This window comes from Ambystoma mexicanum, chromosome 6q, assembly GCF_040938575.1.
Source record: "Ambystoma mexicanum isolate Mex_15411 chromosome 6q, UKY_AmexF1_1, whole genome shotgun sequence".
Classification (NCBI taxonomy): Eukaryota; Metazoa; Chordata; class Amphibia; order Caudata; family Ambystomatidae; genus Ambystoma; species Ambystoma mexicanum.
The window spans coordinates 1,594,253,835-1,594,279,669 of NC_090937.1; positions in this window are offsets into that span (position 1 = coordinate 1,594,253,835).

Here is a 25,835-nt window from a genome sequence, read left to right on the forward strand (position 1 = left end):
TGGCTGCTCTGCTACTGCTACCACTTTAACATAGCAGTACAGGCTTGTACCAAAGGTAAACTTGTATTACCACTTGTAGTCTTAATTGTGTGTAGTGGTCCCTAAGGGCACTGCACAGGATTCTGCCTATCAGGAGACTGGAGAAAAGCCAAGGAATCAACTGATTCCCTGAGATACCATGAATCCCATGATTGTATTCAAACATTGCTAACCAATCCAAAAAATCAAGTTTAGTCTCATAATAATACTACATACCAATCATTTCCTTTGGCATACAGGGTCTCTTAGGACTGAAAGACCTAGAAGATCCTGGGAGAGATCTATTTCTCCAGACAATTTCTTCATCTCTAAAGCATGAGCCATCTCCACTTCTCTGAGCCTTAACTCTTGATGTTTCATGGCAGTTTGTGCATCAATACGTTTCACTTCCAACTCAAGTCTAATTTTCTCATGTGCAATAAATTCAGGAGTGAGTGTTAGACCTGATGGGGTCCCTGTGGACAGAGGTTGTGGTTTCTGAGCAGGCAGGGGTGTTGTAGGGCCTCCTAACAAAGACTCATCTACTTCTTCTAATCCAACACTCTCAGAATCAGAAAAACCATTAGCCACATTTGCTGGAGGCGTAGGTCCTTCTGACCCACTCTCCAGACTTTGTTTCCCCAATAATTTAGCAACCAGTTCAGATGTGTTGCCTTTACCAGAGAGGCTCTGTTCTCTACACATGGTTCTCAAAACCTCGACAGTGTAGTTTAAGAGGCTTTCTTCACTGTAGTTTTTCATATTTGACATGATTTTTCAGTTAATATATTTCTGTGGTGTTTAACCTTGTGGTTAGTTGACCCAAGGTAATAGCAGCACTCTAAGTGTAATCTCTATACTTAACAATCCCACCACTGTACACCAGTGTTAGGCAGAATCATCTGCAGTACCCTTAGGGAACACTACAGACAATTAAGTCCACAATTGGTAGTACAATTTCACCTTTGATACAAGCCTGTACTACACAATCATAATGGTAGCAGTAGCGGAGCAGCCAGACTTATCTGAAGAGCAAATGAGCAGTAATAGGTGTTAGGCAGAATCCAGTGCAGTTCCCTTAGGGAGCACTACACCAGATTAGGACTACAGGTGAGAGTAATAAATCCCCTTTGGTATCAGTCTGTACCACAAAGATTTAGTTGGTAGCTGTGGCTGAGCAGTCAGACTTATCTCAAGAGGGAGATGAGCAGTATTCAGGGTTTACACAATAGGCAGTACAGTACTATGGAGCAAGGAAACAATGACCAAACCTTTGTATCAAAAAGAGAATATATTTATTCTATACACATCTAGTTCCAACACATAGATCACAGTTGATAAAGTAAGTTAAGTTTAGTCAAGGAAAAGCATATACAACTCCCTATTCAATTGTAGACAAGTTTGCGGTAAAGTGAAAACTGAGCAAAATGGCACAGTGAAAACCAACGACAAATCTCACTCTAGCAATTCAACGAACGGGAGGGAAAGCACAAGTTAAATCGAAATATCTTCAGACACCGCCTAGCAACACTTCCCTGATGTTTTGTGAACAAGTAATGCACAGTCACATTTTAGCCAAAAGATAAGTGAATGAAAACTGAGCAAAATGGCACTCCACAAGTTAAAACAGTAGGAAGGAAGAGGGGTTTAGAAGAATTAGGTGCATCAACACATTTCTCATTGAAAACCAATCTAGTGAGAGCAGATCTAACAAATCAGCCAGAGTCAATATGCCTGAGCCAGAGTCAGTGGTACAGGACCAAGGAGCTTAGGAGCAAAAATGTTCTTGTAGCTGCATTCAAGTCTTTAGTAGAAAAATATTGAAGAGGTAGATGCAAGGTGAAAGACAATGTTAAGAGAGAGGGCGTTCAACCCCACAAGTAGTTAAAAGTAGTTAAAAGGATTTAAAACACCTTTAGGGCTACTACGGAGAAAGGGCGACCTGGTGGAACAATGTACCTTAAACATGTAGAAGTGGCTCCTGCGGTGGCGGTTGTTCCTGGTAGTTCGTGCAGTTTGAGCGGTCCAACAGAGGAAGAGAGGCTCTCGTCATGGAGGAAGGTTCGAGTCGCTGCACTACCCAGGGATGAAACCAGCCGCGGTACTGCCAAACAAAGTTTAAAAGGTACGCTCCTTTTAATCGCAGTCCGGGTCGATAGCTGCCTGGCTATCCAGCTGGGCACTGTCAATTCGACCAAGGCAGTTCCGAGGAAGCGATAGGTGAACTGGTTGACCCCACCAGCTCAAGGGAAGGAGGCTCTTTCACTGAAGATCTCCTCTCGTCGTGTGGAAGAAAAGTGGTGAGACGATACGGCAGGGCTTCACCGGTGGTGTACATGCTGAAGATGTCTGTCGCTTCTCTCCCCTTCGGTTCCGTAGTTCCAGTGGTGACGTCTTGCCCTTCCAGTCCTCAGGACCCTGCTTTAATGCAGAAAGAGACCCATTCATACAGCCTAGCTGTCACTCACACAGTAGAGTGGTCTTCTTGGCAGGAGACCCTCAGCCTATCAGGTTAGAGTGTGACCTGAGTTGCTGTGGCAACTTTGTCCAGGGGTTCTACTCCCCCTCACAAATAACAGACCCACCCCAGACTCAGAGGCGCTGAAAGGAGGGCTTCTTGGCAGAAGCCCACCAAAAGAGCGAACAAAGGATCCCCGACCTGGGTTAGGAGTTTAGAGTAAGACACAAGAAAGAAATGATATCAAAGTTCTGGCAAATAAAACCTACCGGAGTAAAGTTAATACTAAAATAAACCGGCTGTATGTTTGAGGCTATCAGTAAATGTGTTAGCCTCGAACAAAGGAAAAATCCCATAGGGAAATATTTGCGGTCGAATATAAAAGGTAGTAAACACTGCCACCAGCCAGAAACTTTGTAGAGGGGGACTTTAAGGTACCCTCTCGAAAATGAACATAGGGGAAAAACTATTAACCCCTTCCAGTACTTCCATTTTAAGATGGGTTTTACTGGTTTGGTTCATAGAGATTGACTAATAAAGTCAATGGGGACTTTACATGCCCTGGGAGACCGTAGTCAGTCCCAAGGGATGGATTCTATGTTTGGGGGTCGCTACGACACCCCTGTGTCACTGCACGGAGGGTGCTGGGTAACACATGTGCATAAAGATGGTTCCTATGGGTGAGAGAAAAGATCCCATAGGCATTAAACACACAAACAGCCTAGAACACACATAACAAAGAAGAGTGGGAAAAAGAGTCTCACTCTTAGCAGGTAAAAAGAAACAAACCCTTCAAATCCAGCAAAGCTGCTGGGGGACTCTATAGGTAAGGGAAATTAGCCATGAAATGAGAATTCTCCCTAACAATAGGGATTACACAAAGGACTACAAATACTGTGACTCAAACAAACACTGACTCAAGGTTTCTGGTTAAAAAAATGTAAGTACATTTATTTTTAAACCTTCTGTTCGTAAAACACTTCACTTCTATTAAACAAAACCACACTCTAAATATATCACACGCAACCAATTCCATTGGTTCAGGTCAATTCAAGGTAAGTACATTAGGATTTGACAGACCGGGGGTTGTGAAACAACAGACGTTACCGGGGGTTCAGAAGCGCTCACTTTTCGACAGTAATGACAGTTTGGTCTATGAAAGAAAAGCATACCCGTGGGAAAAAATTTAACCGTAGTCAAACATAGTTAGCACATTGAATTAAAACCAGGGAATAGGGGATACAAATCATAGGCAATACTTTCGTCAAGGCACTAGAATCATAGAACGAGTTCTAAGATACAGATAAAGTCAATAGGCCTGCGCCAGTGTCAAATGGAGCAGGGCTCTGTTGTTGAGGATCACACGATTAGAACAGTTCGAGATTAACGTTGTCAGGAGTACTTGGATATTGTCAAAGGGAGGCAAAAGTTGTAAGAGGGAAGGAAGAAAGGACAAGCCTTCGGAAAGGAAAAGGGTTCACCCCGATTCCTCAAGGTCAGACGGAGAGAACAACGAAATGGACACAGTACCTTATTCAAATGAAGAAAGCTGGTGCTACGGCAGCTGTTCCTGGAAGTTCCTGGAGCTTCAGTCGTGGGACAAGAAGGAGGACGTCTGGAGCGATCTGCACTACCCAGGGATAAGGCCAGCAGCAGCAAAGCAACAGCGAATAAAAGGAGGGCTCCTTTAAAAAAGGAGAGGGCTCTTCTGATGGCTATCTGGACCACTACAGCTTTGTGCAGCGATTCTGACCCAGAATAGGATTCTCTGGCTGTAGAAGATGAGCTGGTTGATCCCACCAGGCTCAAAGGAAGAAGACTGCAGACTGGGTCTTCTCTGTCGTTGAAGGGTAGATAGCTCAGGACTGCAGCAGGACTTCACCAGGACTCGGGAGTTGCAGCAGCCGTCTTCTTCTCCGCTTCTCTTCGGTTTTTGCAGTTCCAGTGGCGACTCTGACTTCCAGCCCAAGTGTCCTGCCTTTTATGCCAAAATCCCCCATTCCCCCAGCCTGGCTGTCAATCACACAGCAGTGGGGTTGTCCAGCCCGGACAACCACCTCAGCCAATGGACACAAAGTGTGGCTTGGGTCTCCAAGGAGACCCTGTGCAGGGGGTTACTAAACTCCTCCCTCACATACAGCCCACCTAGACACCCATACGCCAAAAGGAAGGCTTCTTTGCAGAAGCCCGCCAAATGACGGCGAACAAAGAAGGCAAACCTGGTTTGGCGCGAAAAGTTAAACACAAGAAGGATGTTAACAAAAAGAAATGACGACTAAACCCGACCGGGCCAAAAGAAAATGTATTTGGTCAAGCGGGTTTATGTTCGAGGCTAATACAATAGCCTAAAACAGTACCACGTATATATAGTATAATCGCGGTAGAAAAGTTAGGGTAGATACCACTGCCACCGCCAAGTCTTAGTGTTAAGGGAGCGAAACAAGGCTCCAGGAGGTACAGACAAAAATGGATCAGAGTTAACCCTTTCCAATACTCCATGTAAGATGGGGGGTACTGGGTCTGTAGTTTAAGTGACTACATAAAGTTAATGGTAACTTTGCCTGTGTCTGGGGGACAGTAGTCAGCCCCAGCAAAATGGAGTCAGTGGGAAGTCTCAGAGACAACCCTGTGTCACTGCACTGAAGGTGTGGGGTAACACACACAAAAGGTTGGGCTCATGGAGTGGTGTGGCTCCAGAGCCCAAGATCACACAAAAAGTAGAAATACACATGGCAAAACAAATGTAAGAGTGGGGAAAAGGTTCACACTCTTACCAGGTGGAAAAAATAAACCCCAGAAATCCAGCAAAGTTGCTGAGGGACTCACTAGGTAAGGGGAATTAGCCATAAATGAGAATTCTCCCTAACATCTAGATAGACCCCTAAAGTTTTAATTTCTTTGGCCACAGTGATTAGGTTACTGTCTATGTTGATAGAAGTGTAACAGGGGTCCAGTTTTTTTAGCCGTGGTTGGGAGCCAATGAGAAGGAGCTCAGTTTTCTATAGGTATAAGCCATGTTCTGTCATCCAGGCTTGGATCTCCACGTAGAGGTTGTTGATCTGTATGGAGTCTTCTTCATAGCAACCTGATAGGGAGATGAGTCCAGGGGTGGACTGGCCTACATGGAACTCTGGAGATTTCTGGTAGGGCTCTGCACCCTGGACCTCTTTTGTCTGGTAACGTATTTTATTTTCAGTTTTTCTCCTCAATAAAAGGGCTGGGCTTGCTGAAAATGTGTCATATGGGGTCACTTTGAAAATTATTTCATGGAACTCTTTTGGTTCCCTGTCCACTCCTGCTTAGTGATTAGTTGAGGAAATTAGGACCCTGATGAGCAGAGAAAATAAGGAGCTGCATTGATGAGATGAGGAGCTGTGTGGAGAGGCCGGTAGGTCCTTTCTTTTGATCACTCAACTGTATATGCATAACTGTCGCTGATTGATTTAGTTGTAAATATTTTTTTAGGACACTGCTCAAAATCAGTAAAAAAAGATTTTTAACAAAAGTAACATTCTAACACCCAACAGCGGCAAACTCTACATTATCTCACTAACTTTGAGGGTACCATTAGCTTTGAGAGTTTAGCAAGTGACACGTCATATCTATTGACAACATAAGCGTGGCACCTGTGTACGTCTATGGACACACAAAACCCAGCCTGATTTTCACTTTCCTTGATCTATGAAAACAGGCTGGTTTATTATTCTTTTTAATAAGGTTTGTAATCACCAGTTCCTCACTTGACCAAATTCTTTAAAAAATTATATCTTGGTAGAAAACAGAGGCGATACTGACCTAATAAGTCTCTAGGTCTAAGTGGACTAAGGGGGCCATTCAGAGTCAACAGTACATGTATTGAGTTCTTGGTGGGCTGAAAAAGCTCAGTTCGGGTACATAGGTTTGTGGATGCCCCAGCAGAAAGTAGGCGTCGAGTAGGGGCTAATATGGGTGCTCAGCGTGGTAGAACAGCGACTCTTCAAAGATGCAGGTCGGGGTGGCCCCGCACCGAACTCGGGGGCATCTGGGCGCTGGTTACATGTAGACGGCAGGCGACAGTCCCAAAGTGGTGCTCTTGGGTGCTCCGATTTGTGATTGATGGAGCTGCAGCTCTCATGCTAGCCGGGCCGAACCATGGTTCAAAACCCCGGTAAGAGTCAGCGAGTAACTCTCCAGTAATTCTGTTCAGGTTCTGGGGTTGAGCAGTCGCTTTGGGCCTACCCAGTGATTTGCTTTGGCCGGAACCCGATGCTGTGTCAAGCTAGTCAAAGGTGTAAGCAAATGTTTGACTGGCGGAGGTCCACAGCAACCAGCGTCAGCGACCTCACTCTTGTCGCTGGTGCAGTGAACATAGGTGGCTGGTTCGGTGCGGTGAACAGGGAGCTTTAGCTAGTCTCGTCCTCTGGTTGCTGTGATTCCTGGTCAGGGTGTTCTCTTTCACTTAGAAGAGTCTTGTGCAGAGTGGTAGGTCCTGCTCCACATCAGAAGTTACTCATGATGTTCGCTGGGAGTGGTATAGGACAAATCATCCTTCCATCTTGGATGATTCTAACTTCATCTCAGGCAGAGGTCTTTGAGAGTACAACTCTCCTAAAGGAAGTCCAGACAGATAGTAAGAACAAAGGAATGTTGCTGAGTGATCAGTGGTGAACGGAGTGGCTAGTGGAACATTTCTTTTTACCTTTTGGAGAGTCTATCTCCTGTTTCTACTCAAGAGGAGGTGGCGCAAAACACTCTTACACCCCAGACGGAGTTGACGGTGAGTGTGGTGCACAGTCTGCGCAGGAAGGCGGGATGGAAGAGGGCTCAAACCTCGGGAGCACAAGGCTACAGAAAGAAGTTGATCCCCCGCTTCACCAACTCACAGTACTGTCATTTTTGCCTCTGCCTAAAGCTGAGGATTCTACATCATTGGGTAAGCAAGTCTACAAGTCCACAACTGTAAACATTTCTCTGACTTTATCCACAAAAGCCGCAAAATACTCCTTCTCAGCAAGCACTTTCATCATTCTCATCACTTTCACCGCTGGCCATACATTTACATTTCTGCGCACCCCTGCATGACTCGGTCACAGAGGTGCGAGCCCCAATTTCATTGAGCGAGACAGAGCCCCATACCAGGGGTCCCGCAGATGCCACAGGCGCTCCCGCACGCTTGGACCCCTTTGTGTTTGGAAAGGGTGCAGGTCTATGCGTGGGCTCGACATGGTCGCTGGAGGAGTGGGGGCAGCACATTGCTCTTCACATGGTTCTTCGGCAAACTTACCAAAGGGGAACTCAACAACAGTCAAAGCACTGCTTCCCCCAGGTGCAATGAGAACTACGAGAAAGGCGCGGGTGGGGGAGGGGCTTCCGATTATGTGGAGAAAGTCCTTCAAATCTCAGATGTGGACTCTGATATGGTCCTTTAGTGGCCACTTCAAGCTCCAACAAGGTGCAGATCGTAACTGAGCCTCAGATGCACAGCCTCTATCGATCTGAGCTGGATATACGTCAGGATGCTTCCCCAAATAGCTCAACATATCATTTACGTAACACGGGCTCCTCTGAGATAACACATCCTACAGATCAAACAAGCCCTATGGTCGTTACATCTGAATTAGACGTGAGGGAGACCTGCTTACATACATCAGAAACCCGACCACCTGCACGAGTGATGACAGGAACGAACACTGGGAAACAACCACTCTCAGTGACTCACCCTACCAGCCCAAAGCAAAGAGATCTGGGGGCCACAAATAAGATGTCTCTCCTGCCCTCAACCACTCAGTTAAAACAAAACATAGGGAAAGGGCCGAAAACAACAACCCATTAAGAACGTATCAAAAATTCCAAAAGGCAGCAGAGTTGGGACAAAATGTCAGCCTTCTTTCAACCCAAAACACTGAAAATTATGGATATCACCATCCCAGGTGAATTGTCGGACGCTGAAATACTTGAGGGCACAGAGGATGTCACCATGGTCAATACCGACGCTGTCCCCAAACCCGGCACTAAAGCAACAGATGTAGGAAACGTGAGCCCCCTAGCCCTTCTTGATCTAGACAAAAGTAAGGAGGATGAACAAAGAGAGAATTAATTACAACAAGTTATAAACCTATTACAACTACCAATAGGATAGCTATTATAACCACCTATTGGTGGAGGAACTAACCTCTAACTTCTGGTGCTGTCCCCTGCCCAGAGGTGAGTGGAAGTAGAGGTAGACTCCTCCCCCACTGCTTCCTATGATCCCTGTAATGTTAGAAAAAAGGACTACAGAGGTAACAATAAGGGTAGACTCCCTAATGCGCGAAAAGCCCTACTGAAGGGGAAAGCACCCACAGGACTTCTTAGCTGAAGATTTGGTTCCATCTGGTTAGGATGATGATAGTAGGTATCCGGTTACAGAACTGATCATTTGGATCAATATTGCTTGTCTCGGTGGCGGTCAGAGCCACGTAGATCTACTCTTGAGTGTGAAGCAGGCTGCGTGAGCAACAGCAAACAGACAACACCAGAACAGAAAGTAGAGGACCAGTAGGTGAAAACATATATGTGAGAAGGCTTACGGCAGCAAGACATTTTGGAAGGAGAAAAAATGGGAAGGCAGAGGAAAGGGGGGAACGGCAAGCTGCCGATTAGGCAGGAGGCGACAAGCCATAGAATGAGGAGGAGCGGGGCAGGCAGACAACGTGAAGGCAGGCATGAACGAAATTAGAGAAATATCAAGTAACAAGCATCAGGCTACAGAAGGAAAGTAGTAACACGCTTTGCTTTCCGCACCTGATTGCTAAAGTAAACAGTTACGATGACGCATCAGGAAGTACACACGCCATCTTGGGGGAGAACTAGAATGCTGTAGGTAGTGCAGGAAAGTTAACCCACTCATGGCCATCTTGAATGACTGACAAAACCATGAGGGTGATTCATTCGCCATTTATGCCAAATGGACCAGGAGTTGTTCATGGTCCTAACAACACCAAGTTGCCGCCTCCCCGCCCTCTTTCACTCATGAAGGGGAGAAAAGGTGCAGTTACAGAGAACTCACAGAACCTCACGACTCAAACAAAATACACTGTCTACTCACAACTTCGAGAAAAATGTGCCCTGACTATCAGAGAAACCAATGGTTGTGGATGCAGAACCTACCTCATTGAAACAACAAGTAACCAGAGTCTGGCTACCCACAGAAAAAAAAAGAGATGTAGGGTCCATGACGACACCATCCAAAAAACAGAAGTGCTTATCCTTTGCGTGAAACGATTTCTCCACCCCTGACCGTGATTGAAAAACCCATCAAAGAGGCCCCTCTAAGGTTTTTCAAAATCCAATGACGACGTCAACTTCGAGTCTGGATCTTTCAACTGCCCATCGATTGGAAAATGTGAAAGGGGAAGATAAAAGTCATTCTTCCACCAGGAAAAAAAGCCACACTTGTTAGCAATGATGTCCACAGTAACCATTGCTAATGCACCTTTCACCAAGCTATATGAGTCTATGAATGACACACTAAAGGATCAGACCACACTGATCGCGATAATGCACTCCAAACTAATATTCATGGAAGGCTATATCGCAGCCAATGATTCGAGGAACACTGCTCCTGGAAATCTTCATCATAACCTTGCAACTCCAACTCAACACATTTTCTAACTTCCCCACAGATGCTTCATCCAGCCACATAGACTCCTCTGGCTCATCTGCAAGTCGATTTAACAGATGAAGAAATGGTTATCGTCAACTTTACCCACATTAAACCAACAATGAAAGACGTTCCTTCTGGCCCTGCAAAAGCTTCCAAAGGGCCGTGTGTGTTATTGGAGAACGAGGTGGATACTACTCCTTACCATGCAGAAAGGAAGAGTACGAGAAGGTAAACTAAGATATTTGTGACTTTCGTGGACCTGGTCCAAGCTTTTGACAAAGTGAAGCGACAACACTTATGGGATAAATTGGCTACTCAGAACTGCCCGAAATCCATACTGGAACCTTAAATAGCTCTACACTCTGAAACATCTATAAGAGTTTGGCTGAATCGGTTGAGACTCTTATCAGCAGAAATCCCAACTGCAAGGGGAGTGGAACATGGATGTCCAATGGCCCTGGCTTTGTTTAACTTCTACTTGGCAGACATGAAATACTCTCAGGTTTCACTCAGATGTTTTCCACCAACAGTAGATGGAGTGTTTCTAAATCATTTACTCTATGCTGATGACTTAGTCCTGATAGAACAAACCCCAGATGGCCTTCAGTGACAGCTCAATAACCTTCAAGATTACATTGAGACGAATGCATAAAAGATAAACAAGGGAAAGACAAAGATCCTGTGCTTCGGGAAAACGAACAGGCAGAAGAACCAACAGGAATGGTTTCTTGGGCACACACCAATTGAACATGTTACATCTTTCAAATACTTAGAAATTTGGCTTAACACCACCACAATTGAAACCCTGATGGTGGACCACCTCAAAGAAAAAGAAAGACTTTGGCCAGCCAAGCACTGGCTATAAACAAGACATTCAGGTGTTTTACCATACTGCCAGTGGTGAATTTGTATAATACCAAGGTGGTTCCGTCCTTGGAGCACAGGCATTGGTAAATATTCCAAATGCACTATGGCCCGACTACAGGGACTTTTTGGGAACAAGGTTCTGAGCCTTCCAATGTCCACAGCTATTCAGATCATTTGCAGAGAGCTTGGTCTGGTATCCTTAAAAGCCATGGTAGAATGGAACAGTCTGACCTTGTACAGAAAATGCCTTGTACCATTTCGACTAAACATTTTTGACATTATAAACAAGGAACCTATATCACAGAGAAGCCTAACTTTAAAAAACTGGGCAAGAAACAAAACAGAGAAACTCAACGAACTTGACTGCTCAATCGACGACTTGATATCAGATCCGACAAGAGTTAAAAAAACCAGAAAGAGACAGACTAGATATCTACTCTTGCATCCGCTGCTTGCTACCGTTTCGCTGCGCATCCGACGATAGAGACATGGCAACTAAGCGTTCTCCCGGGCTATCTAGCAGAGTTCCCTAACAGAGGTTATCGGGATCAATTTCTTAGAGCCCGACTCAACCTGTTGCCCACAAATGAAGTTCTGGCAACACGAACCAAATCAATCATGAATCACTGTCGTTATTATGGAGTGGATTCCAGTGTCGAAATGTTGAAATATCTCTTGCTTCTCTGTCGAGCTCCATTAAAATGAAATAGAAAAGAAAGGCTTGCTGCTGTTGGTTAATACTGAGGTGTTAACTGATTCATAACATAATGGCATCAACCTATAATTTAAATAATGATTAAATCAATGCCAAATTCATTTCGGTGCCAGAAAAAAACAACAAACCACACAGACCAATAGTGATTGTTCATAAAACAAAAAAATAATGTATTGCTTATTCAATAAGAACTCTGCAAAGAAATAACACAGACCATTTCAAACTGCATTGCTCAATCATTTTCATATTTAATGTTGTAAATAAAGATAGAGTGGATACATAACCCATAAGTTGTGCAGGAGACCCGGTGTAGGGACAATTGTGAATATATAAAGGACTCAGGCTACCCCTCTCTTTGGACACTTGGTAGCTTGAGTCCTTTATATATATTCACTGTTAATTTACCCTCATGACACAGGCCCCCCTCTAACAACAAAGAAGGCCCAGAACATCCCAACAAATATATACACAGGGACAAATGTGAAGACCGAGAGCTGGCCATCACAGAGACCCCAAAGTGGAAAAGGAAAAGAAAAAAAGATTCTTTAATAATATTCAGCTGCAACCAGAGAGAGAACAAACCATCTCGGCCAGTTGATGTCACAATTACCTGCGCTTGACGTGGAAGACTGGTGGACAACTTGGATAAATGGAAACAAGCCCTCATGTGTGATCGCAGTTGTCGCATTTATGAACAAAATATTTCAATAATTCGAAGAGAATTGAAGTCTAGTCTCAAGGAGTTCTCACTGAATCTTGGGACCTTTCTTTTTCTTGGGTTTAACATATCATTATATTACAATATAAGGCTAGATGAAATGTTGATGTTTTTTCAAAATAATTGTCATCAACTAAATGCAAATAAAAAAATAAAATAAAATAATACATTCTAAAACTATAAAAGGATTCGAGAGGATCTGAGCGAATATGCTGAAGGGGTGGAGGACCCCTTCTTACAAGGGAAAAGTTCTCAGGTGATTGGACTAATGCTAGCCTGCCTTAGTGGTCCAATCTTTGCCCCGGGACGGAGTGGATGTTACACCCAACGTGCTTTGCTACAGAGGAAGTGGAGAGGACAGGAAGGAGAGAGAGAGGGCCAGTGAGATAAGAGCCCTTCTGCCTATCATAATCCCACCCTTTTCCTTCTTACTGAAAACAAAGTCCTTTAGAGATGTAGCACCCTGGTGTGAGGCTACTTTGAATGCGAGTGCTCCCTTGATGACCAGTCCAGCTGCCTGCTGTGCGGCTGTCTCAGGTGAAGGGTATTTCCGGCACTCACAAAGATATCAAGGAGGATGACCAGAATACACATCACCTTCCATAGTTGAGCTGGCTCACAGGAGCCGACACATGTGTGCTATCAATTGGAACGTGGAGGTTGTGATCATAAGAAGCACCATGCACTATACTTAAACGTTGGTATAGCTTTTATTTCGAATTTACCCAACCACCAGCATTGGCACTCATGATCATCATAGTTTTGGATACAATGAGGCATGTTTTATACAATGAGGCATATCTTAAATGACAGAGTGTGATTAGAAGATGGAACTGGTTTTCAAATAGTGTTGCCATTAGAGAGCAAATTAACAAATGGCTGTGGTGTGCAATATATCAATGCTCACTATTGTTAGATAAAGCCAAAATCAGTATATCCGGTGAAACCAAAAGTGAGGCTTTTTTGCGAATCATAATCTGAGAACGGAATCGCTCTGAAGGGTGGCAATTTTGAAAGGTCTACGGACTAGCAATTTTGACAAGTTGGGCAATACAAGATTAAATGAGACACCCAGGAGCATACATTGGTTCAAATATGTTGCTGGGATTTGCAACCACTCGGCTGTTTCTGCACTTTATTACTTTGTTTTCCAGTTCTTACCATATACTAAAATAATCCCATTTCGTAGTACTGACTTGAAAAGTGCACAAATAACAGAACGTAATATGCTCACTTTTTAAAAAAATATATTATTCAAGCTTATTATGCAAAATTGGGATGATTCTAGCTTCATTGCCTCCATTATCAAGGGCAGTATATAAGTGCCTGAATACTAATTGATGTGATCTTAAAAGAATGTATCTGGGTTTTTGTTTGTATTTTAAAGCTTTAAATATGCCCAGAACACAGGCTTCTGAAATGATTTACAAATGTGCAGAAGAAAATCGGAAGTTTCCAAAAAAGCAAGCTGTTTTTTGTGTCAAATGGGCAGACCTTAAAATATGCTTGCAGGACGCCTGTAGTATCTGGTCTGGTTTCTTCTGTTTAGCAGCCCTTCCACTCAAATGGCGTGTATAACAAGAAGGATAAGGTAATGGGCTAAACAGTGTCACCAGCAGGAGAGAAGGCCAACGTTTTCACAGAAGACAGCACAGTAATATCACTGATATGATGATTTGTCCAGGATCACTGTATCGTCTGCTGGCAAAGTCAGAATACAAGCATGAACATTTAGGGTTCACAGTCTTGAATGTGGAAATCTAATCACCTCTTCAGACTAACACTTTATGCTCATCATTGGAGTTGGATGCATAGGTTTTATAACTCCGCATACGAACGAGCTCATTTCTAGACCTTCACCACACTGATGCTATGTTTGTTTTCTAAGCAACCAATATCAGGTGTAGGTGCATTGATGATGATAGCACTTGTGCTACAAAACGAAGTTCATATAAATGCAGATTTATCACTTTCAGACATAAGAAAGGCTGAGTCCGCCTGTCTGGAATTGGGTTCTAATCCTACATATGAACACAGATCTCTGCAATGACCGCTTAACACAGTGAGCTATCTTCTGAGCCATCCTGGCACTTAAATGTATCAATATGCATTTCAACATGATCAATTTAATCCCCACAGAAAGTAGAGAATGCTACATGAGTTGTGGGATCACACAAAAGATATATAACACAGTGAACACAGAAAGCATTACAGGATGAAATAGTCAGAGCAGAATGTACTTGTTGACAATATAAAGGCAATAGGTTTAAATCCTCAGCAGCACGCCATATATTCTGACGTGCGCTCTTTTAGGTTGATGAACAGTGGGAACTGAGTGCTTTAGCTCAGGCAGCTTGTGATGCCCCCTTCAAGGTGGGGGCCCGGGGCAAGTACCCCCTTTGCCCTCTCATAAAAACGTCTCTGCACCCTCCCCCACTGCATTTCCACAATGAAGGTAACCAGGTGTTTTTTGTGCAAGTCAGTCCAATATTTGAAAACTGGTGCTTGGAGCTGCCATGATGTCAATGTATCTCAAGCAGGGCTTGTGCAGGTTTGCAATCCTTTGTTTCCCTCTGTCTTTGGTTTTTAGGCAATGCCTTATTTTAGGGAGAATTCTCTGTTTAGGCTGAATTTCCTAACCTAGTGAGTCCCCCAGCAGCTTTGCTGGATTTCTGGAGTTTTTTTTTCCATCCTGCCACGAGTGAGACTCATTTCTCCCACTCTTGGACATGATTTGTGGTATTTCTTTGAATGTTAAAGTGTTCTATGGGCTATGGGGTCTTTTACTCCATATGGTCTCATGTGTTTTACTATGTGTGTTACACAGCACTCTCTGTACCGTAACACCGGGGTGTCCTAGTTGACCCCCACCATAGACTCCATAACCTGGGACTGACTACTGTCTCCCAGGGCATGTAAAGTCACCATTGGCTTTACTAGACCTAAATTTACTAACAGAACCAGTACAAACCATCCTATTGTGGACGTACTGGTAGGAGTAATTCGATTACCCCTGGGTCTGTTGTTCAAGGGGGCACTGTCCCGTCCCCCCTCGTCGAGTTTTGGCTGGTGGCAGTGGATACTACTTTTTATATTCGACCGCAAATATATCCCTATGGGATTTTCCCATTGTTCGAGGCTAATACTTTTTCTATATAGCCTCGGTCATACCGCCGGTTTATTAAATTAATATAAATTCACTGGTTGGTATTTTCTGCCAGAACTCGGTTTGTAAATGGCGTATGTGTTCGCCTCTGTAACTCCAAACCAAAGGTTGAGCCCTTTGTTCCACTTTTGGCGGGCTTCTGCACAGAAGCCCTCCAGAGTGGTGCCATTCTGTCTGGGTACCACAGGGGGCGTGGGAGGGGGTTTAGGCACCCTGGACTGAGTTGCCTTGCCAACTCAAGTCGCATTCTGGTATGATTGGCCCAAGTGGTGAGCCGCCCCGCTCACCACTTAGCATGTTTGAGTGACAGCTAGGCTGAATGAATGGGGGTTTTCTGCATAAAAGCAGGGCTTTCGGGACTGGAACTTCAGAAGTCGCCAGAGTACCTAAGAATCCGAAGAGGGAGAAGCTGAGCCGACCTGCAACGATGACACCACCGGTGGAGCCCTGCTGAATTGCCTCACCACTTCCCAATGACAGAGGAGATCTCCCTGCTGGAGAGTCTTCTTCCCTTTGACTGGTGGGAACAACCAGTCCCTTGCTTTTTCTTCGCTTCCAGGACGTCTAGTGGTCGAATTGCCCGTGCTGAGCACCCCGGCAACCGGATAGCCACTAACCACTGCACCGCGACCAAAAAGTGGTGCCTTGTGACTGAGCACTCTGCGGCTGGTCTCTTCCCTGGTGGTGCAACGATTTTCAACTTTCCTCTATGACGAGATCATCTCTTCTTCTGGCAAAGCCCCGACTTGCATCCACCACCAGGAACAACTGCCCCCGCCGGAGCTGTCTCTCCACTTTCAAGGTACTGTGTCCGCCTGGCTCCCCTTGTCACGGTTAGCGTGGGGTGTCTTAAATCCTTACCTTTCCACTTGGTCGCCTCCAGATCTTCTTAACTTTTGTTCTAAAACTGGTCCAACCTTTCTGTGACATTTTGCTACAAAGACTTGAAGTGCATTTCCACCGTGGTATTTTTGGGACATACCGCCTTGCCTCTCTCCGAGTGGGCTTGGCCTCTGAACTTTGTGATCTACAGTAGACCCTGCCTTGCATGCCTTGCATTTGCTTCGTAAAAGTGTTGGTACTGAGTTGATTTCATACCCTGCCTTTTTCTCTCCCTTCCTAACGAATACTAGAGTGTCATCTAGGTTAAGCACTCACCTCTGTCTGCAAATAAGCGGTGTCTTTGAACCTAGATTTGTCGAAATATTGATATGGGATTGATATATACTTATAGTAACTGTGATTGAAGTTGTTTGCCATATTAGTGCCAGTGTGTTTTTCATAGATGTGTTTTTAAATAAATAATTATATGTCTTTACACCCAAGCTCTGATCAGTGTCTGCTTGTTCTACTGTGTAAATTGCCCTATCTTGTATATTCTAAATACTCCCTAACTCGTCTTGAGAGAAGTCTGACTGCTCAGCCACAGCTACCAGGTAAATCTGGGTGGTGCAGACTGCTACCAATTGGTTTTACTGCTAACTCCTGTAGTCTTAAACTGAACTGCACAGGTTTCTGCCTAACAACTTACTAAAAGGTAACAGAATTGCTAGCGACTGCAACAGACTAAGCTGCCCTACAAATGGACATTGTATTATATGCAGAGCTTCTAGTCCTAAATGGGCAATTTTACCAAAATGACACGCTAAAAATTTCAGCAGCACAGAACACGATGTGAGCCTTTACTAAGAACAAGTATGTCCATGAAGCAGTGTAGCTAGCTGGGAAAAATGGGTTGTGATTTGTCTGCATTGTGAATGGGCTTAGGAATGTTCATGCGCAGTGTTAACACTTAGGGGCCGATTCATAGAACAAACGTGCGCTGAAAATCCCAGCGCAAGCTGGCGCAAGGTGGCGCAAGCGTGAGAAAGCAAGCGCACGTGCGATTCAAGGAAGGCGCTGCGCGTGTTTTCCACTGGTTGTGCGCCAAATCCGTGTGTGGCGCACACGTCATTGCAACAACCCGAATGCTGAGCACAATGTGCACATGGACAGCGCACAATGTCCGCGCACACACCAAAAAGGGGGAGAGACACGGGGCGTAACGCACGGAATGGGGAACAACGCATGAAAAAGAAGGCGTAACTGAGGAAGTACTGCAGGGAAATACACGGAACGCCCACACGCACGCGAACAACTCGTATTCATGGATTTGAAGATGGGAAACAAGCGCACGCTAAAAGACGCGCCCAGGCGTCAACACGTCCGCCAGGCGTAGGCAGGCGTAAGCGTCCCTGCGCACAGTATAAAAGCGTCCACAAACAACAAACACGTATATACCGCTACGATGAATGCCCCATTTGTCGCAGCACTGATCGTGGGACACCGCAGGAGGAGGAGAATAGCCAGAGCCTGCATTTTTTCACCCCGGACTAGCCTTTTTGGGATGCCTAATGACCAGGTCTATGGCAGGTATAGGTTTCCACCTCATATCATCCTAGACCTGGTCAGGGAGTGGGAAGATGACCTAACATCCCCCACCCTCTGCTCCCAAGCATTGAGCCCCTTGGAGAAGGTGCTCAATGTCCTGCATTTTTTGGCCACTGGGTCATTTCAGCGGACTACTGCCATAGTGGGGGGGGGGGTCTCACAGGCCACGCAGTCACACTGCCTACACCAGGTGTTGGCAATCATGACTGTCCGCCCCTCAGTCTGCCGGCACATATACATGCCCAGAACACCCGCAGAAAGGCAGGCCGTTGTCCAGGACTTTTACAGGGTGGCACACTTCCCCAAAGTGCTCGGTGCCATAGATTGCACCCATGTGGCCCTACGTCCACCTAGGGCCACTGAACACATCTACTGAAACCGTAAGCACTGGCATTCCATCAATGTGCAGGTGGTATGCGATGCAAAGGGAATCATCACCTCTGTCTATGCAAACTACCCTGGCTCCACCCATGACTGTTTCATATACAGAATGTCCGCCCTGAGCCAGGCCCTGGAAGCTGGGCAGCATGGCGACACATGGCTCCTAGGTGAGTACAAATGCCCGTGCACATGCATGCATGTCACACACAGACAAATACACAAACCCCACTAATCACAACCATCATCACCTCTCCAGGGGATTGTGCCTACCCTCTGAGCAACCACATGATGATGCCAATCCAGAACCCCACCACACCACCCCAGGTACGATACAACGCTGCCTATATTGCAACCAGGGCCATAGTAGAGCACACATTCGGAGTGCTCAAGTCACTCTTACGCTCCCTTGACCGCTCTGGCGGGCAGCTACTCTATGCACCTCCAGTAGTGTGCAGGATCATTGTGGCAGCATGTGTCCTGCACAATGTTGCAACACGGCAGGGCGTACCGGTGGACATGGTGGTGCCCTCACATCTCCAACCACAGGCAAAGGCGCTGCCCATGGGAGGGGATAGGGCACGTGGCGAGGCAGCCCGGACCCAGCTTGTGGCCACATTTTTCACCTAAACTCCCACCCCTGCGGAGTGCACACAGGCCTGGCACATACCAGGTGACAATCAATGATGACAAAGAGACAGTCAACTGTCACAACCTTACCACCCTGAGCATGTTGCCATGGAAGCGCCACATTGTGTGCATCCCTAGCTACTCAAACCTAACCAATCCTGTGTGACTAAAAGGTACACATGCAAGGTGTGTATCACACAGACCTGCAAAACAGGCCATGACAATCACTGGTATGTCACCCAAAGCCACCAAAACCACAAAATGACATGGCATGCAATAGCAACACAGTAACAATAATGTACACATTGACATGTGAAAAATGCAAAGTGGCGTCAGACAATGATGCCTGACATGGAATCAAATGAAATGACTGACCAACAACCTCCCACACAAAGCATGTCATACCCAAATGCATAACAACAGTTGTAGCTTGAACTTAACAATCCCTGTTTACATGCACATTGTGCACAGCAAAATCAACACTGCATAATACGTGTGCTGTGTCCATCTCCTGCAACACACTGCTCAGCACACAGCATAGTGACCAGCCATTGTGTGTGACGCACACCCTGAGCATCACATGAAAACGACAAACTAAATAAAAAAACAAATCACGCATGTACAGGATCCACAAATGGTCATAGATCATGTGCTACAGGGACATAGTGGGCCCCAGAAGGCAAACTGAGTGCACATGTGGACATGGAAGGGAGGTTGTACATGTTGTGGATCATAGTGCGAGTCTGTGTGTCAGTAGGGACATGCACTCAATACATGCATGTGCAATCAAGTGACCATCAGTGTCCTCATCACATGTGAACATTGCCCATGTGTACACCCCAGCATGTCAAACCACAACTATACCCTCACACCTGAAAGGTAAACACAACACATGAACAGCCATTGCTCAGCAGAATACATCATGTACATAGGATACCACAATTACAATGTCAGAGTGCCCATGACACTGTGGGGCAAGGCAACTGTCCAACAACAAAATACCCCCCCCCCCTGCCTCACATATCACCATGACCCACTGAACAACTGCGCATGGGGTATGTAGCCTTCATCCTTGAAGTTCACCTGGCCACAGGATCACCCTTGCCCTTTGTCTCCATCTTCCACCTTGCGTGTAAAAAGTGTCCAGCACCCTCAGAGGCCACCTTGACTTGCAAAAACACCAAATCAAAGAGAACTCAAAGCAGGCAAACACACAAGCCAAGCAAAAAGCCAGCAGGCAGCAAAACAAACCAGAGGAGTCTCCAGTAGATGACTTGAAGTAGCAGTACGCCACAAAGGCCAAGTACTACCACAATGATGTTAACAACCAAGGTAGCACAGTAAAACAATGTCACAACAGGATGTGTACCATGTTTGGTACATAATATACAATGATGCACCACGAACTGATGTGTACTGTCACAGCTCCCGTGTACTGACGCAGGAGTGGCACGAACCAACCGCCCCCACTGTGGTCTGGGTGCCAGCAAGGTCAAACTCACACAGGCCTCTGAGACCCTGGTGGGGAAGGAGGGTCAGGGATATGCAGTCAGGACAGGCATTGGTATACTGGATAACCGTAATGAGGGGCAGGAGAGGGGAGTAGGATTGACAAGGGAAAGTAGGGAATGTACAAAAATATAATAATCACATTAACACATACACAATCAGATCAAACGTGTACATCATGCACATAGTACCAAATTACTCAAATGGAAGTCAAAGAGAAACTTATCTCTGGGGTGAGTTCTGGCCTCCTGCCTGCCCACTCTCAGGTCCGGTAACATGAGCAGTTCAATGCTGCAAAGAGTGCCAGAGTCACTAATCTGTGCGTGCCCATAACACACACACACACCACCATGCATGCCCCAAAGTAACAAAATACTCTACAAACAAACTATCTGGTGTGGTGCTTCGTACCTATACGTAAGATTCCCCCCGTGATGGTTCATACACAGTCAATGCAGTAAGTCAGGTGCCGGTGGGTCCGTGGCAAATGGAAGACCAATGTGTCAAGATTCACACAACATCCAATGTTCCCTGGGTAAGCAGCCAGACGCATTTAGCAAGGTATGACTTCAGTACAAGTCGTGTTCCAGCATAACCTAAGTAGGTAGTGCATGTGGCAATTTCAACATGAAAATGAAATGCACTGCACACGAGTCTGTCCCTCGCTGTCTGTCCCTGTGAGCTGCTTCTTTCCCTGTCTTGGAACGCTACATGGCGAATACAACTGCCTCAATGGACCATGGTGGACCGGAGGATATGTGCCACTGCCCCTGCATGTGCCCCTGACAATTTTCCCATCAACTAGCCATTAGTCCACCAACACATCATAGCTGTACTGTGCGCTTCAACACCAATATCTGGCCAAGCTCACCATCAGTGGTGCTACTTAGCATTCATGTGCAACTGGCCTGGTGGAAGGTTGTCTGCGGTGTGGCCACCTTGTGCTGCTCACCTTGCCTGGAGTTCCTTGAAGCACGTCAGCTGTTTTTGGATGTATGAGCGCAATCCCTGTGCCTCTGCTTGCGCACACATGCGCATGTCTGCACCACCGAACGTGGCCATCTTCCAGACGTACAATGGGCCAAGTCTGCTGGGAAAGGTGATCTAGAGGCTCATCCCCCTGCAGAAAGGGCAGAAAACACATGATTAATACTTGAAATGTCCCTGTGTGTGTCTCCTCAGGCATGTCATGACTGGACCATGTCAGAGACGTTCATCAGAAATCACTCCATCAGTGCGACTTTCAAAGGCAAAGTGTGTTAGCCACTGTCTACAGCATGAATTGCATCAAGCACATGTACAGCAAATATAAGAAACATACTACACAATGTATAGCAATTAATGTACACACGAATCATGAAACCACACTTCTAGCAAAGGAAGAACTGTGCTCAATATCACCCCTATCATCCCCACTAGGGGTGTCAACACAAGTAGTACAGCAGCACACATGCCACAAATATGACAGTACAAAGCCATTGTTTAATAGGCTGTAACACCGAACCATCTTTGCGAGCCCACGCGTATGCGTTATTCGTGTTACTGGGTGCCACCGCGTACTGCGGGAGGTTGAATCCACGCACGCAGGCTGCAGGTTTGCGTGCGCGGTTTTACTTCAGTTTTGGGGTGCCTGAGCGTTGCGTGACCCGTCCCTACATCACCGGGGTCACATACAGCCTTGCAGGTGCAGGGGGGCTGTTAACATCTTGCTTCCCACCCCCTTCACCCCAATTGCCTAGGTCAATTGTGGTGTACACCTCCCATTGGCACTACTCCATCTGTGCAGGCACTACTACATCTGTGCCATGGTTGGGAGGACACCAAAGGTGAGGGGCGCTTCAGCTGGGTTTACTCCTCGTGGCGGGTGTGGTCAGGGACGTGGCCGTGGTGACCAGGGAGTAGGGGGACTCCAGGGTGTCCAGGGCAGCCACAGAGGGGGAAGAGGCAGAGGTGCGCCACTTGAGCACAATGTTGTGCCATGTGTCGGTGCAGGCATGCCACCACCCCCTGTGGTTCCGGGGGATGCAGCTTCTGCATCTGGCACTGGCGCCCGTGTGACCCGGCAGTCCGTTCCATCGACTGCCACAGGCCCAAGAGTAGTGGTAGCTGCAGGTGCAGCTGTGGACACCGCCACCCAGGCTCAGGGTCTGCCAGTGCAGGCTGCGTTGGCACTTGAGGAGCCTTTGGTAGATTTCCAACAGGCCAGGAGGGAAACCATAGGGGCAGGCCGGGCTGCTCAGATCAAGACACGTGTCCCTGGGGCAGTTATGTCATCTGCTGCCCCGAACAGCCGGGTGTTGGCAAGTGCAGGGGCAGATGCACCCAACAACACCCCAGTTGTCAGTCTGCCAACCAGGACCGTTGCGGTCAATGACCCTGCCACAGCTGATGTTGCTGCGCAGGGTCCATTAGAGGGCACCCAGATGCCACTGACACAAGTCAGGCCTTTGGTTGTCCCTCCACCTGCCACTCCCTAGGCTCAATCCACCGAACCCACTGGCCATACTGGTCAGGGCGGCATTAGCCAGCCAGGGTCTGCGCCACAGTCCAAGAGGAGGAAGGTTGCACCTGCAGAACAGGCTGGGACCCCACACACAGCCACGACCTCCTGCATGTCGAGGAATAAGCCTTTCTGCAAGCAGGAACTGGACTTCCTCGTGGGCTACGTGCGGGGCCACAGCCGTGACATGCTAGTGGGTGCCAATAGTCAGACTACGGCTGCCCAACGTGGCACCCACTGGAAGCATGTTGCGGAACATGTCAGTTCATTCGGCCTTGATGTGCGCACGGCGCAAGAGTGCAAAAAGCGTTTGAATGACATCAAACGCAGCACTAAGGCTAAGCGTGCCTCTAATTACAACTTGACTCTGGTGACTGGCGGTGGGCCTGCACCAGAGGAGGAAGAGCTCACTCCGCATGAGCCACTCGTTGCAGAGTTCATACCACCTGAATTGGTCGAAAGAGTGGGAGAGATGCTAGACTTTGATGGCCAGTCCAGTGAGTGTTGATGCGTGTTTGTTGAGGACGTGTGTGTTTCACTTGTGGGATGTGTTGTGCATGATTGCCACTACATGTGACTTGTACATGGTTCTGATGTGTAAGTAATGCAATGCTTCCGTGATGCATGTCTCCTCTGCCTGCATGCGGGGACTCCATGTAGGCATGCTCCCTTGCCCCTCCTCCACCACTCTGCACCCCAGTTCCACCTTTGCACTGCTTCATACTTGCCAATGTGTACTTTACTGTTCATGCGTCCTGTGTACATGCTCACTTCCAGCGTAGAATATGCCCGACATATGCCGTGTGGTACAGCCTTAGTACTTGATGCAGGGTATCTCACTTGTACTGTGCATAGGTCAGATGTCCCGCAGCGACATGAGTGCCCATTCATGCTCCATGTGCATTGCACGCATGCCCCTATGTGTCCTTGACTGGATGATCACTGTAATACAAGTCCTGGGTGACATACATTGCATCGCATCTCATCAGCCTTCCCATGTCAACTGTGGCTCAGTATTGCGTTGCACACATGTTTAGGGTCTGACAATCTGTGTGGTTCACAGGCCTCAGCCTGTTCAATGGCCAATGACTCTGTCCAACTGTTGTTGTGTCTTCTTCACACGTGGGCGGCCTCCAGAGTTTTCATCATGTGTCCTGCTTACTGTCCCATCATCATTTTCAGTGTTGTCACTTGAATCACATTAAGCTGTTGATGCTAGTCAACACTGCCTGTCAATACACAGGTGTATGGTCAGCCTTTTGATACCATGCTAGGCATCCCTGCTTTTGTACTGGGGTGGAGGGGTGCTTGGCTTCTAGAAATGGTACACATTGAATGCACAATGCACGTGATGCCTGAATTTGACCTTGCACTGCCTTCACATTTCCTGGCACACATCATGGAGTCCTTGTACATGTAGGTAGTGAGTGGCGTACACATTTTCTGCACTGCATAGACCCACTTCCATGGAAACTGCCACCTTTCAACAGGTCTGATCACAGAAGCAATTCAAAGTTGACCCAGCATGCATGCCAGGTTATATGTTGTGTGTCACATGTCTGCCTGATGCGTTTGTTGTCGGTGTGTGTGTGTGTTGTGTGCTTCTGACATGTGTAGTGACCTTTTTTCTCTCTATTTTTCAGGTGATGACGCAATGGAGGCGGAGGATGGTGTTGTCATGCCAGACACAGGGTTGTTACCACTACATCAACCCGGCACAAGTGGGGGTCGTGGGGTGGTAGGCCATGAAAACCCCCAAGTGCTACAGTCCATCTTGTCTCTGGCTGCCTATGAGTCCAGCCTTAATGACGACTCTGACGTCCATGTTGAGTTGGATGAGCATCAACTCCATGTGTCAGGGGTGAGTGATTCTGATGTGGACACTCCTCTGTCTGCGACACCTGCACTGAGGGATCATACAGTCTTGGTTCCTCCGCCCGTGGTGGATCGGGACGCAGGGTCAACCTCCACACCAGTCACTGATGTGCCTGGGACATCACGTCAATGGGGCATGCAGTTGTGCAGCCGCGGGCGGTGCCAACACAGCGAGGCCCCCCGGTCCTTGGGTCCCGCAGGGGTCAAGCCCAGCAACGCGGTCGCCGCGTGCAACCGCAGTATACTGAGTGGGAGCAAGACATGACTGACGATTCAGAACGGCATGGGGAAGCAATGGAGAACATCGCTGAGAGCATGGAGCGTGTGGCCCGATCTGTGCTCCCCCTGCTAGGCAGGTGCTTCTCCAGCAGCAGGCGGCACGGTCCACGGCCCGCTCGCTCAGGCTGGGCATGGCGGCCTCAGGCAGGGCACGCCAGGCTGAAATGTTGTCTCTGCATCAAGCAATTGCTGCTCACGCAGAGGCGCACATGGATGCCCTGAGGGAGGAGTATGCTTCCCTCAAATCCACTCTGGGTGTCTTATGATGTGCCAGAGGCAGCGGGCAGAGGAGAGGTTTGCACAGCTTGAGCGTACCATCCCGGCTGAGCTACAGGCTTGCCGGGAGGTGCAGCGGTTGTCCAGCCAGGCCTTGCAGGAGGAACTCCGTGTTACACGTGCTACCTTGCAAGAGGAAGCACGTGTATCACATGAGGTTCTGCATGCAGACCTATGTCACATCGCCACACAGAACCAGGCTCACCCATCCGGCAGACTTGCTGCCGACGAGGGGCAAGCTGTGGCTAGGCGTGGCCAGGCTACTGTGCCACTTTTCCTTTCCAGGATGAGCCAGACTCGGACGACCATCTATATCCAAAATAGGTCGGGCTGTGCAGGCGTTGAGCCCATGGGGTTTTTTTTTTGGCTCAGCATCATCGCATGTGGGTGTT